This window comes from Rhipicephalus microplus, chromosome 10, assembly GCF_043290135.1.
Source record: "Rhipicephalus microplus isolate Deutch F79 chromosome 10, USDA_Rmic, whole genome shotgun sequence".
Taxonomy (NCBI): Eukaryota; Metazoa; Arthropoda; class Arachnida; order Ixodida; family Ixodidae; genus Rhipicephalus; species Rhipicephalus microplus.
This window is the reverse complement of record NC_134709.1, coordinates 17704621-17718154: the sequence shown is the minus strand read 5'-3', so window position 1 is coordinate 17718154 and position 13534 is coordinate 17704621. Positions and strand designations below refer to the sequence as shown.

The window sequence follows — 13534 nt, the reverse complement described above, 5'->3', positions numbered from 1 at the left end:
CTTTCGGTGTCCTAGCTCCACCGCGGAGCCTCTCATAATCGTATCACGCTTTCACAATGTAAGACCCAGACAGTTGTTTCCTAAACATCACCTCTGAGTGTACTGATGGGGTCAGTGCTTGCTTTTGATGTGGTTCACTGGCAAATGTTCGTTCTCGGAAGATGCCTCTTTAGCTCAACTACATACCACTCTCGACGAATTATTGGATTATATAGTTAATATAGGCGAGTTAGTTTCCCGGCTGGAGGAATGGCGTCCCCGTATTGGCCGACGAAAATATATAGCGGGGAAGTCATATTATCACCCTCCAATATGCACCCTATTATGCTTCGCACAAGTATAGCAAATCCCCCATCACGACGTGACGAAAACGCCGTATTATGGCACGTTTCGCGAAGTGGTCAGAATCGCCGCAATAAAATGCTTTTGCGTAAGAGAAGTTTCACGTTTGCGCGAGAAGGCGTAGCCGTGTCATTTACTAGAGTCGCCGCGCAGGATCAGCTTGCAGCGTTTGCGTAACGTCTTCCAGACCAACGCAAGTACAAAGGGAATTCCCCCGTTTCTGTGTTGTTTTTTTTTCTCCTCCCTTAGCAATAACAAAAAAAGAACAAGTTCAAAAAGTAAGTATCGCTCGACACACCAAATGTAAAGACCAAGACGCGCGAAAATCCTCGATATATCGGCGCACGATATTCCCTTTCCATTAATAGAAATTGCTTCATAACAGTGTTTTGAAACATCGCCACGGGCTCTATACTCAACAAAAACACCACGTTTACCTACCAACGTACCAGCAGAAACTTTCCCGGGCTACACGATCTTGACGCGTATGGGAAAACACGCGTCTACTTGCGAGCCGTCGTGAAGATATAAGCGTATCATTGAGTGAATACAAAGAGAAAAAAAACTTTGCTTTTTTAGTATAAAGTTCATTTTGCGACTTTCGAATGACGTCCGCCAAGCAGAGGTCACGCGGCCATGCGAGTCCACAATCTGTGAAGTGTTTAGTAATTGGGATACGTATGCGCTGAGCAGTTACAATGGGTATACCATTACGGACCGAGAAATCTCACATGCAGAGCGTATACAATCGTGAAAATAAGTTTCATAACTATATGCTTTAAGTACGAGATAACATTTACGCCGAGCCCACACCTGCTTCAATAGTTTTCGTAAGGTGCTAGGCATGGAAAGCACTGTTTATTCGCCAAGGCTTGTTTGTCCTTGAGACAGCATTTGTGAAACACTTAAAGCCGATTATAGTACTATTTCAAGTCAGTGAATAAGGTATTGCAAAATTAGTGTTCTTTAATGTGTGATTACTATTCACACAAAATTAACGAGTGTTGAAGTGCATTTGAAATAGAAATACACTGGTTCATCATTTCTGAGAATGTAAGTGTAGATATATGTGCTAGGCAGCTTTATTGCAATGTATAACCCTTTGCTTTTATTTTGTTCACTGCTTCAGCACAGAGTTGTACGAGAACACGAGAATACGTCATGTAATGCACTTTCGCAAGAATCGAACAAAAATCACATCATAATGATGTATTTACTACAATCATTATACGATCACTAAGGTTCGTATAACTGCTCACTTCGCGGTCCAACCTTCTGTATAATTGAACGTTGTTGCTGTAGTCGTTTTTTTTTTTTCAAGGACATATCGGTCAAGATGCGAGAAAGGAAGAAAAAAAAACCACAATATTGCAGTGGCACCACCACGCGAGACCACCGACGCGTGTATATAAAGAAGACGGCTTTAGGCGAGTGGTGTTGAAACACGTGCGGAATTACCCTCAGACGCGCATGATCGAAATAAGAGGCCCTATACAGATGCGCCTTTCCCCGAAAGTGAGTGAGTGAACAACTTTATTCCCTTCCTGCAGGTTACCGGGTTGGGTTAGTTGGCTGTGAGACCATGTCTCTCAGCAGCTTCCTTGACCTGCTGGTAAGGGTTTTTTTTGTTCGCGAAACGTGGCTATTTCGCCGGCGATTGCGAAGAATACAACATAAAAAAAGAAACCAAATATGGCGTTTTGCGTGCCAAGACAACGTGGAATTACGAACGAGGCATTCGTGGCAAATAACGACGCGAGAAACGAGACGAGGCACACGGAAAGGATGGACACAAACAAGTGCTGGATTCATACAGTTAACTAGCCCAGCCAAAGTCACTTCTACAAACACTCCGTGAGCGCGAATGTCAACAGCTAATGATTGATACGTGGGGTTTAACGTCCGAAAACCACCATATGACTATGAGAGACGTCGTAGTGGAGGGCTCCGGAAATTTTGACCACCTGGGGTTCTTTAACTTGCACCCAAATCTGAGCACAAGGGCCCTACAACATTTCCGCCTCCATTGGAAATGCAGCCGCCGCAGCCGGGTCAGCAGACGAGTACCTCAGCCACTAGACCACCGCGGCGGGGCATGATCAACAGCTACACGTTGCTACGAAGTCACGTGTTGGTCCGTATACTTTAGGCAGAACAGAAATGTGTGCGTGTGAACGACCTATTGCAAAGTGAACCCTTGCATGCGAGCTGTATATTGCGGTGTTATTTTTTAGTCATTTCAGTTTGCCATACATTTTTGGGTTGCCACTTGGGGTCACGCAAATTCGTGTAATCACTTTTTCTTTCTGTCATATAAACCACCTCCCCACCGCAAGCCAGTCAGAACAAAACAGATACGTCTGAAACACGTTTACGAGACATGTCGACACGTCACATGCACGGGGACTTCCGAATAATTTTGACCAACTGAAATGAGGAAGAGGAGGAGGAAGGGAAGAAATGAAAGGCAGGGAGGTCAACCAGACGCACGTCCGGTTTGCTACCCTGCACTAGGGGAAGGGGTGAGGGGATTAAAGGAGAAGAGAGAGAGATAGAAGTGAAGGGCAACGTGTGTGTAGATGTGACCTTGTCCATTGTACGCTTATAAGCGGTCGCGTAGCCCGGTCGTCTTTAGAAAACTTAGCAATGCCCGCGTCGCTTTGCTGGCCTGCGACGCGTAGAGCCATGAGCCAAGTATCTTCTCTTCGGAAAAAGGTCTACTGTCTAGTGTCTCTAACGTTCCGCGTAGCAAGTTGCGTTCGCTCGCAAAACGTTCACATGAACACAGTAGATGTTCTATTGTCTCGTCAGTGTCGCACGACTCACATCGGGAGCTATCCGCCATTCTTATGCGAAAGGAGTACGCCTTCGTAAAAGCTACTCTTAACCACAGGCGGCACAGTAAAGTTGCATCCTGGCGGAAGAGGTCCGATAGAACTTGAGGCTGACCAACCGAAATCTCTCTAACGTGTACATACAGATTGAAACACACAGGTTACTTCGCGCTTTGATCGCACTGAAATTCGCCGAACACGGTCAGGGAATCTAACCCGTGTCCTCCAAATTACCAGCGCAAGACTGTGACTACTAGGACACCATCGCTGCTCAGACAAAGTTCTTTAATTATTATTCGACATAAGGCTGCCTTTTAAGAAATGCTTTCGAGTGAACATTCTTCGTTACCAGCTCATTACCGCTAAGTTGTTACCTCTTCTTTCAGATGTACCCTGATTTCACATTGACTGATTAGCCCTGCCGATTTCAATACATCAGTTCAATTTTGTAATAGTACGAATAATTTTTCTCAAATGTTATTTAATTTTGTGAACGTGGGATGATTGTGAGGGGGGGGGGAGAAAAGATCTCCAAAAGTTCTTCTGCAAAGGCAAATCGTAAGTTTCGGCGGACGTTCACTAAAGTTAATTAGAAACAGACAAGATGAAATGTCATTGCATAAATTTAGTTACATCAGGGTACATATTGTAGTGCACGAGTACGAATCGTTTCAGTTACTATGGCAATAGTCACCTGAAACGAAATCGGAGTAGCGGAGATCACATGTCATCAAACAACATGATTGATTGAGGTTTAACGTCCCAAAACCACCATTCATCAAACAACATGAAAGGTAACAGAGTACAATGGAAGTTTCTTGCAATATAAAATTTTCTTGTTCTAACCGTTTATTTTTTAACGTCTGTTGGAACCCTTCTATCGTCCTCGCGCACTCACCCTTTTTTATTGCTTGGGGACAACAATCCCGTTTTAAGGGTGTCATCTTTTAATTAAAAAAATTGTGAGCCTGTTTTTGAACAAAGAACCGGGTTTCTACAAAGGTTGATGCAGTTTATATGACATAGTCTACGCAGGCTATCTGTGCGTGTTGGCGAAACAAACAATTGCAGAAGACAAGTCCCCGCATCCTGCTTTCTTTTTATCTATTTCGAGCGACGATGCTTACACAGTTCGATAAAGAGCATACTCGAGGACAACGTTTTCAGCACCTCATTCATATGGAACACGAAGGAACAACACCAACGGACAGAAATGAGTCAGTAATGTAAGCGGTACGTTTCTCCAAGGCGTGAATGCGGGACTTTACCGCACTTATAGATCACTCGGTCCTCTCGAAGGTATGACGTTATCGAGTTCAGACCCTTTGTGTCTTGCGAGACGTGTCCAGACGCGTCCCACTCGTAAGATGGGGAAACACCGGAGCAGGTCTCTGTTCTTGTTTTCCAGAACGGAAAGGCAAGTTCGGTGGTCGTGATGAATGCAGAGGGGGAAAAAAAGTCCCAAGCTTTGCCGCAAAGGCGAAGCAATGAACGAGATTACAACAAATTGGAACATCACACGCAGAATGGCAAGCAGATCGAAACGTGTCCCGCGTTTCTCACGCGAAAATGACGCACGAAACGTACTCACAGGTACAGATTTACGCGAATAAGCGTCTGTGTCGTTACTTCGCTGTGTCTCAAAAGGGCGCACTTTTCGCAAACGGAGACTGTGCAGCGAGTGAAGCGACCTTTGTGCGCCCGGCAAGTACAGCAGAATCGTTCCAGGGAAAGCCCAAGGCGTACAATTGTTCCTACTGCAAGCGCATGCGCGAGCGTCTACCCTGCCCCCTCGCCGCGGGGCAAAGTAGGCGTGGGAGATGAGAGCGCGCGCCGCCGCGTCGTGACGATGTGGTAACCACTGATCTCTACAGTGGTGGCTACGCGCGCTAATTGCGCCATCTCGCTGGTAACGCTGCAAACACGATAGTTCCCCCGGGATGCCCATCACCAGCGGTACGTGGTAGATATAAATAGCTTGTAGTTTGAACGTTGAAAGAGGCGCTCCTTCGTGGCGCAGTGGCTAACGCCTCGCATTCACAATTCACAGGTCCGACGTTCGATTCTGCACGCCGGAATCTTTTTCTGGATTATAGTTTTTTCTTGCGTTTTGATATATAGATACGTATACATGTACGGTGAATGACGCCGGCGACAAAATCCAGCCGAGCGTGTCCATGTACTTGCCATGACAATAAAAGGCCCGTTATCGCAACAAAAGGACCGTCCTCACGAGTTTCAGGTAACTAGTGCGTGCACTCCCATGACTTGATTACCACTACCGACAGTCCACCGCGCTGGTGTAGTAGCCACTATGGTGCTTGGCTACTGACACAAAGGTCGCGGGTTCGACTGAATGCACCACGGTCGCTTTTCGAAGGAAGGTGAAATGCTAGCGGTGCGTGTATATATTGCGCGACGTCAGTAGTGCACGTTAAAGAACGATTCCGTAGTCCTACATTGCGGTGTGCCTCATAATCATACAGTGGTTCTTGCCCGTAAAACGCTAGACATTGTTATTACTACTGCCACTAATATTCATTTGTTAATATTACTACTATTACCGAACTACAACAACAACAACAACAACAACAACTACTACTACTACTACTACATATACTGAAACAACGATAGATACTATTACAATAAACAAACAATATTACTTGTTACTGTTTGTTTTAATCACCCAGGAACAGCGAGACGACGGTACAGTGGGGCAGAGAGAACCAAAAGAAAAGGCTAAAAGATGGCTGCAATTTAGGAGCAAAGGTCTTCACATTCGCACTTATTCACAGCCAAAACAGCACGAGCTAAGGTCAAGAAATGAAATGTAGAATGAAAAAAAAAAAAAACAGACATGTCGCTCGTTTTGGCGCGAACACAAACGAAACGAGCAACGGCCCAGCAATATTACACAAGGTAACGTTGAGGTGCACAGGTACAGATCAATGACGCAATCACTGATAGTGAAGCCTTTTGAACACCAATTGATGGCTCGGGGTGCGTATTCGATGAGGTGACCCGTATATGAATGGAGAGAGAAACCGCGAGATAAGAGGGCTCTATCTTTAATGTTCTGCTTTAATTGGCTCACGGTGGAAAGGTTGAAGCTTATATCACCTCGGCTACGCGGTGTCTATAGTTTCTGCAGCGCAAAAAAAAAAGAGAAAAATAATGTTAATTCCAATAAAAGCACACAAATAGGAGCAGAAAGATGAGGGTGCGTTTTAAATTAAAAAAACATAGTTTTAAATTTGAAAAAAAAAACACTTAGATGGAGAAAATGGCTGTTGCGTAAACTCTTTGCGTTCTGAGCAGAGTAGAGTGGATGCTAAGAGCGAAAAGGCAAAAAATAAACGTGGAAAAGTCGATATACCCACAAACTGCCTATTAAGGCTCTACTTTGTTAATAATAATAATAATAATAATAATAATAATAATAATAATAATAATAATAATAATAATAATAATAATAATAATAATAATAATAATAATTTTATGTTGCAGCTGCCGCACTCGGCTACAATGCTCCAAAAAACGAACTCACCAATCGTGCAAGGCGGAAAGTTCTTTGGCAGGAATACCATTTAGTTGATGATGATATGTGGGGCTCAACGTCCCAAAACCACCATACGATTATGAGAGACGCCGTAGTGTAGGGCTCCGGAAATTTTGACCACCCGGGGTTCTTTAACGCGCACCCAAATCTGAGCAGACGGGCCTACAGCGTTTTCGCCTTCATGGAAGACCATTCAGTCGCTGTAGCCATGTAAATTTGAGAACCTGTACGTCCTCGTTTATGACAGCCAAAACTCGCGCGAAGGTGCGAAAATCGGTACTGGGACGAAATCATTTTAGGCAGTGAAAAACGCGTTGTGAATATCTGTGATTTTTAAGTTTTTTTTGTGTGTGTGTGTACGTCGGAGAGCGATGGAGCATAAAAATATTGCGATACACGCATGTCATTCGTTCAATTAATTCAATCATTACGCGTTAATTCTTTTTTATCCACTTTATGGCGGTCTTTGTAATTTCGTAAATGAGCGGGGCCAGTCCTGCACGAGTTTCCACGTGATGCGCGGATGCTTCGACCATCAACATATTTAAAGATGCGCGTTCGAAAGTTGTTCTACGAAATACATCGTTTTTATACGGAATACCTATTTCGAACATGTAACGCGGGTAAATATATCATATTACATTTTGTATTCCACACACAAGTGTAGTGTTTGTTATAGCGACGGTCGACAGCAAGCCGACGTCAAGAAAAGATCATATATGGAGATTTGACTCAACGCTGACGAAATGTTCGACTTCGAAATCTGAACTCTTCGACGCAAGCAATACATTTCACGGTACAAACTATTGCTGTGGTGCCCATCACCGTTTCACGTAACATAAAAGCACGCGCTAACAAAAGCAGCATTATTATTTCTATTTCAAGCTTAAGTCTTCCCCGCATAGGTCTTCGCAAATGATGGCGCCGACAATCAAGGATGCACCAAAGGCGAAAGTGACATTGTTTACGTGTATACCTCACAAACGGAGTACAATAATGAGCGGCATCTCGCTGACGCAGAACAACCACTCAGAACTTTGCACTTATCAGTATACTCGTAATTAATTGGATCGATTCTGATCGCAAAATTTAATTCAAAGCGATGCAATACGGCGCCGACGGCAGGCCAGTCAGCGGACTCTTGCATCAGTGAAGGGCGCGTTGGAATATGGAACGGTTCTAAACTTAGCTATGACGCGCGCTGGCCTATTTCCTCAGTATAGTCTCTACGTTTCGGAGTCGGGCTGCAATGGTAGCGTTGTTGTTATACATCCCTTGCAAGGATTGGAACCACCTCCCACAATCAGTTGCATCCCTCACCTCGCCTTGCAGTTTTAAAACATCGCTCGATAACATACTTGGTGTTGGAAATGTAAACGTTTGATTTTGTTGTTAGTTTTGTTGCATATTCTACTGTCTGTATAACATAGTTGCAGTTGATAATAGTTGCTTTCCAGTGTTTAATAATGTTCTAGTGTATTGTCTATGTATTCTTTTCTTTAACATTGTTCGTCAGTGCCCGCTCCCCTCTGCAATGCCGTAAAGCCCTGAGGGTACAATAAATAAATAAATAAATAAATAAATAAATAAATAAATAAATAAATAAATAAATAAAATACCGAGAGTCGCAATCAATCACCGTTCGTACCGATGTCATCGCGTAAGGAATTTCTGATATAATAAAAGGCGCCTCAAATAACATACCCGAAATCCCGCCAGATACCGTGAACTCTTCGAGTGAGGAGGCGATCACGAATCGGTCTATATAGTACCGTTGCCACGGAAATCGCACGTACCACGGCGCAACGTTTTCAATCAAAGAACGATGTCGTCATGACCCGCCGTATCTCAAACGTCCGCTGACTACAATCACGTGAAGAGCTAGACACGTGACGTGTTCCCACAAAAAAAAACCACGTAACAGCTGGTGACGTCACTAAAAATTGCGACGTCCCGAAACAGCTATTCACGTCTAGCTATGCTTGGTACGACTAGCAAAAATAATGCATTTCTAGCAAAAGCGTGCATACCTATGGGGGCGAACACTGCTGGTCGCTCCAGCCTTGCGCCACTGGTGCGAACTTTGAGCTTTCCTTAGTTGAAAACATTTTTTTTAGAGAGCCAGGTGGTTTTTACGATATCTGCAAACTCGCTTTCGAAGACAGACGAGCCTGATGCCGCCATCTCTTATCATCCACCGGGAAAACACCGAGATAAAGTATAAAGACGGCTGTCTTACTATGCCCATTACAGGGCAGCGAAAACAACGTAAGGTTGACGCCCCCTCCTCCCGCACTCTGTGCCCGAAGGCCGCGAATCGGGACCCTTTTTTTCAGCGAGGAGCGTAAGACGCCGATGAACAGGTGATACGAGACGCGCGAACCCTCCTGAAAGCTTGCGAAGGCGCGCTGGTCGGAGGGGTCGAAGTGGCGAGAAAGGAGGGAACAAGGACCCTGGAGTGGACGCCGCCGATGTGGGTGCATCGGATGCGGCCGGCCAGTCGCGTCGGGAGAGCGAGGACAGCCTGTCCTATCACATTCTTTTGAGTGCCATTTAAGAACACTTTTCCAACTCTCAGATCTTTGAGATCTTTTCAGGCCTCTTTAGGTACTCTTTCGGACTTTCGGGTTCATTTTCGGTCACTTTCATGGACTCTTAAGCTGCCCTTTCGTAACACTTTTCGGACTCTCGTGATTATATTAAGACCTTTACAGGACTCTTTCGGGATTTTATCAGTACACCTTTCGGACACACAGCTCCATTTTTCGGACCCTGTCAGGACACTTTGGGGTACCTTTCGGAACACTTTTTGGACTCGCGGGTCGATTATCGAATCTTTCTAGGACGCTTTCGGGATCCTATGAGAACACTTCCCGGACTCACAGGCCCAATTTCGAATCCTTCGAGGACGCTTTCGGGATTCTATCGGAACACTTTTCGCACTCTGAGGTCCATTTTCGGTCTCCTTCCAGTACTCCTTAGAGTTCCATTGCAAACACTTTTCGGCATCTTTTCAGGACTCTTCCGGGATCCTTTTAGAACAGTTTTCGTTCTCTCAGGTACATTTTCGATACAGTTTCAGGGCTCTATCGGAATATTTTCAGAACACTTTTCGGATCCTTTCAGGACGCTTTCTGTAAACCCTTTTAGAAAACTTGCGACTTTAAGGTCTATTTCTGGACCTTTTCAGGACGCTTTAGGGATCCTTTCAGAACACTTCCTGGACTCTCATGTACATTTCCGGACTCCTTCAGGACGCTCGAGGGACACTTTCAGAACACGTTTCGAACCCTTTCAGAACACTTTCGCGATTATTTCAGAATACCATTCGGACTCTCTGGTTCACTTTCGGTCCAGTTTAGAGGGGGAGGGGGGAGTTATTTTAAATGAAGAGAAGAGAAAAGTGAGCCCCGTAACTGTCTCTAAGGGGAGGACACGGACACCTCAACAGTAGCTCACGAGGGGTGGGGGTAAGATTGATTGATATGTGGGGTTTAACGTCCCAAAACCACCATATGATTATGAGAGACGCCGTAGTGGAGGGCTCCGGAAATTTCGACCACCTGGGGTTCTTTAACGTGCACCCAAATCTGAGCACACGGGCCTACAACATTTCCGCCTCCATCGGAAATGCAGCCGCCGCAGCCAGGATTCGAACCCGCGACCTGCGAGTCAGTAGCCGAGTACCTTAGCCACTAGACCACCACGGCGGGGCAAAGGGGTAAGAGGGATTAAAAGGATAGGATTAAAAGGTATAGAGATGGAGGGAGCGGAAGGAGAGAGCGAGGCGCAGGGACAGCCACATACGGAAGTAAGGAGAAGATAGGAAAGATGGACACGGTCGCAGGAGTCCAAGGACGGGGCGCCCTTCGGCGAGAGCTCATGTCGGCGTCAGGAGATGGCGTAGGGCGAGCCAGTCGGCCAGAGTTGCGCTGTCGTCTGAGATCGAGGGGTCACAACCAGTCGGCACGAAATCCAGCGAGCGAGTCCCCAGCCTAGGATCAAGTATGCACCGTAATTAAGACCTACGGATGTTCGTCAGCACTTTCGAAAATGAATGAATGAATGAATGAATGAATGAATGAATGAATGAATGAATGAATGAATGAATGAATGAATGAATGAATGAATGATCGATATCAAGATATCGGAGAAAATGAGCTTGAAACGGTCGAGGAGTTTACATGACTACGACGGTGCCTTTTCGGCAATTGGGAAATTCAACGCTCCACTCAATTCTGTGCCAGGGTTGCCAGGTCGAACATATAAGTAAATTAAATGTGTCGCCTTCGCACTTGCGTCCTTAGTACATTGTAGTGATATCACTTAACGCGCTTGGTCTGTTTAAAGTTTTTAACTAATATTATTTCGTCGTTGATGGCGCAGTTTCAACGACTTCGCATTATCACGCATTCCGAATTCTTCAATTTATAACTAATTATTTAATCCAAAAGTAGCCAAGACGAATTGACGAAGGGTAGGCTTTGCTCTTTCATGTGCTTAGTCATGACTCCCTGTGTTGGCATGAAGTCCCACGTTTTCAACCGAAGGCCATCTTTCGCAGAAAGCTTGATGTTAAAACCTACGCTTTGCCAGACGCTTCCTCGTTGTCGCATATTGCCCGTTGAAGCGCCAAACTTTTCCGATTTATAAATGAATACCCAATGTGCTGCGATTGGTTCTTGGCTTTTACGTAACAGGCAGCCCCGTCATGGCCGTACAGAAGCTACTCCTCGGTTACTCCTAAGCAGGGTGCAGCACAACACCGCTCCGTGCTCGCAGAGAGCGCAAACTTCCTAAACACGTTTTACCTACGTCAAGCATGACGCAAGAATCCTCCGCTCTTTTTCCCCCCCATCTCTCTCTAGTGACGTCATTGCTTTCGTAGCGCCATCTAGGAACTATTTCGCACATCGCTTGATCTCTTTCCCTTTCTCTCTCGCTCCGCGATTCCCTCCTCCAGCGGATATACCTCTCCGCGCACCGGTCGGAGTTTAAATAGCCGGGCGTCCCACTTCAGAAGACGCGCTCGCACGAATGTTGCGACCACGTCGATAAGAAAAACTTCTCCGAACTCCGTCCACTTTCTTCGTTTCTTTCTTTTTGTTTTATTTTTTTTTACTTCAGTTACCCCCAAACCGAGTGCTTGATTTCTTGTGTGGTGCTTGTGATACCATCCTCCGATCCACAACATCTTCGGAGCCCAAGGAACAGGCTGCGGAGATTTTTTTGTGCGACGATCAACGACGGTGACGTCCCCGTTCGTCGACTCCGTACCTGATCGTGCTCGACGGCAACTCTATACGTAACGACGACGGTCTTGTTTTGTGCGCGGTGTGGGCCGGCAGCAGCTGGCTCGGCTTAGACGTTCTCGACGACTCGAGCAGGGGACGTAGGAGGCGAGGACTTGCTCGTTTCTATCGTCCGGACTACTTCGGCGCCTTCCCGCCGTGGACGTACGCGTTCGCTCCTGGTACCCGTATCGAGGACGTCCAGCTTGCGGGCCACTTAGGTCCCCCTCCACGTGCCGTCCACGAAGGTGTGTCTAAGAAATGTCACTTGGTGCTGGTAAAAAGTGAAGGGATAGAAAGAACAAAAGTAACCTTGGGGGAAGACCAAAAAGATACTCGAATTCCATCGCTTATCTCCCCTCCTAGGCGACGTTCGGCTGCGTGCTTTGCCGTTTGCGCAACGCGCTAATAATCGTCTTCGGCTAAAGTAACGTGTGTGAGTGCATCCGAAATTCCAGAGCCACGAGTGTTCTGGAGTTCTTGAGCATCGCTTGTGCCTCCTATCGAAAGAGAGAGAGAGAGAGAAAAAAGAAAGAGGCATCAACCCGAAAAAAGCTCACACGGTTATCTACGCTCACTCCGCTCAATCTAAAACTGATTAGAGGAGGAAAAACGAGGGTAGAGTTCAGTTCGTGTCTTTATCGTAGAAAAAAGAAAGAGGAGCGGTTTGTCTTTCTTCGGTTCACGCGAGCCCCCATCTCGGTTCTGTGCCGCCGACAAGAGCGGAGTGATCGGAATATCTCGGCCCTCTCGGCGGAAAGCAGGGGAAGTACGGCTTGTTTGTCGCGCTAACGTGAACTCTCTTTCTTTGTCTTGCCTTCAGCTTCATCGCGTGGGAACCTGCACCCGAAGGGGGACGGGAGGCGAAGAAGTCTTTTTTGAGAGGCAATCAGGACTAGCACAGGCGGAGCATATCACAGCAAGGACTTTTCTTTCTTTGACGTACTATTGGTCCGCAGTCTCGAACGGCGCCCCCGAAGAAGTCTTCTGGGAGACGCAGGCAAAGACGCGAGGGGACTTCGTTTTAACCGTCCGGACAGCGACAAAATAGAGGGTAGCTTTTTTTTTGTTGTTGTTCTCCAGCAATCCTCTTCGTTCTTAACTCGCGGTCGAATTGTTTTGTTTTTTTTAGAAATATTCTTGAGTATTTCTTTTGTTACTTACCCCCTCTCTTCCTACGTTCTTTCTCTCCCCTTCGTGATAGCAATCTTTTCCCTCACGCTGCGTTGTCTGTTTGCGGACGGGATTCTCCGTCAAGCCCGTTCCACCAAAGACCGGACTCGGAACGGAACACAAGCCCCGACTACGACCAAGAGAGAGGACTTGCTTACCCCCTTCTTGGCTTGGACGGCAAAGCGCCGCTGCCTTCGAAAACCGGTGAGTAGGTTTGCATCACGAATGTGTGTTTCTTTTTTTCTTTGGTAGTGTGTGACCGGACAATGCATCAGCACGGTTTATTTTAGACGAACTGAAGTTTTCTTCTTTCGGTCGCGTATACAACCTCGCGG

General features: G+C 46.1%; 2 protein-coding genes across 2 annotated transcripts in view; one reads left to right on the top strand and one right to left on the bottom strand.

Annotated features, from left to right (window-relative positions):
• The window catches only part of LOC119181830 (solute carrier family 22 member 6), a 340399-nt gene that overhangs the window by 172366 nt on the left and 154499 nt on the right, over positions 1-13534 (bottom strand). The gene's annotated exons all lie outside the window — the stretch shown is intronic.
• LOC119181280 (very long chain fatty acid elongase 7) overlaps positions 11738-13534 on the top strand; it is a 117865-nt gene continuing 116068 nt past the window's right edge. The window contains exons 1-2 of the mRNA XM_037432484.2: positions 11738-12274; positions 13231-13403. The gene's annotated coding sequence lies outside the window, so the exon portion shown is untranslated. The remainder of the gene's footprint in view (positions 12275-13230; positions 13404-13534) is intronic.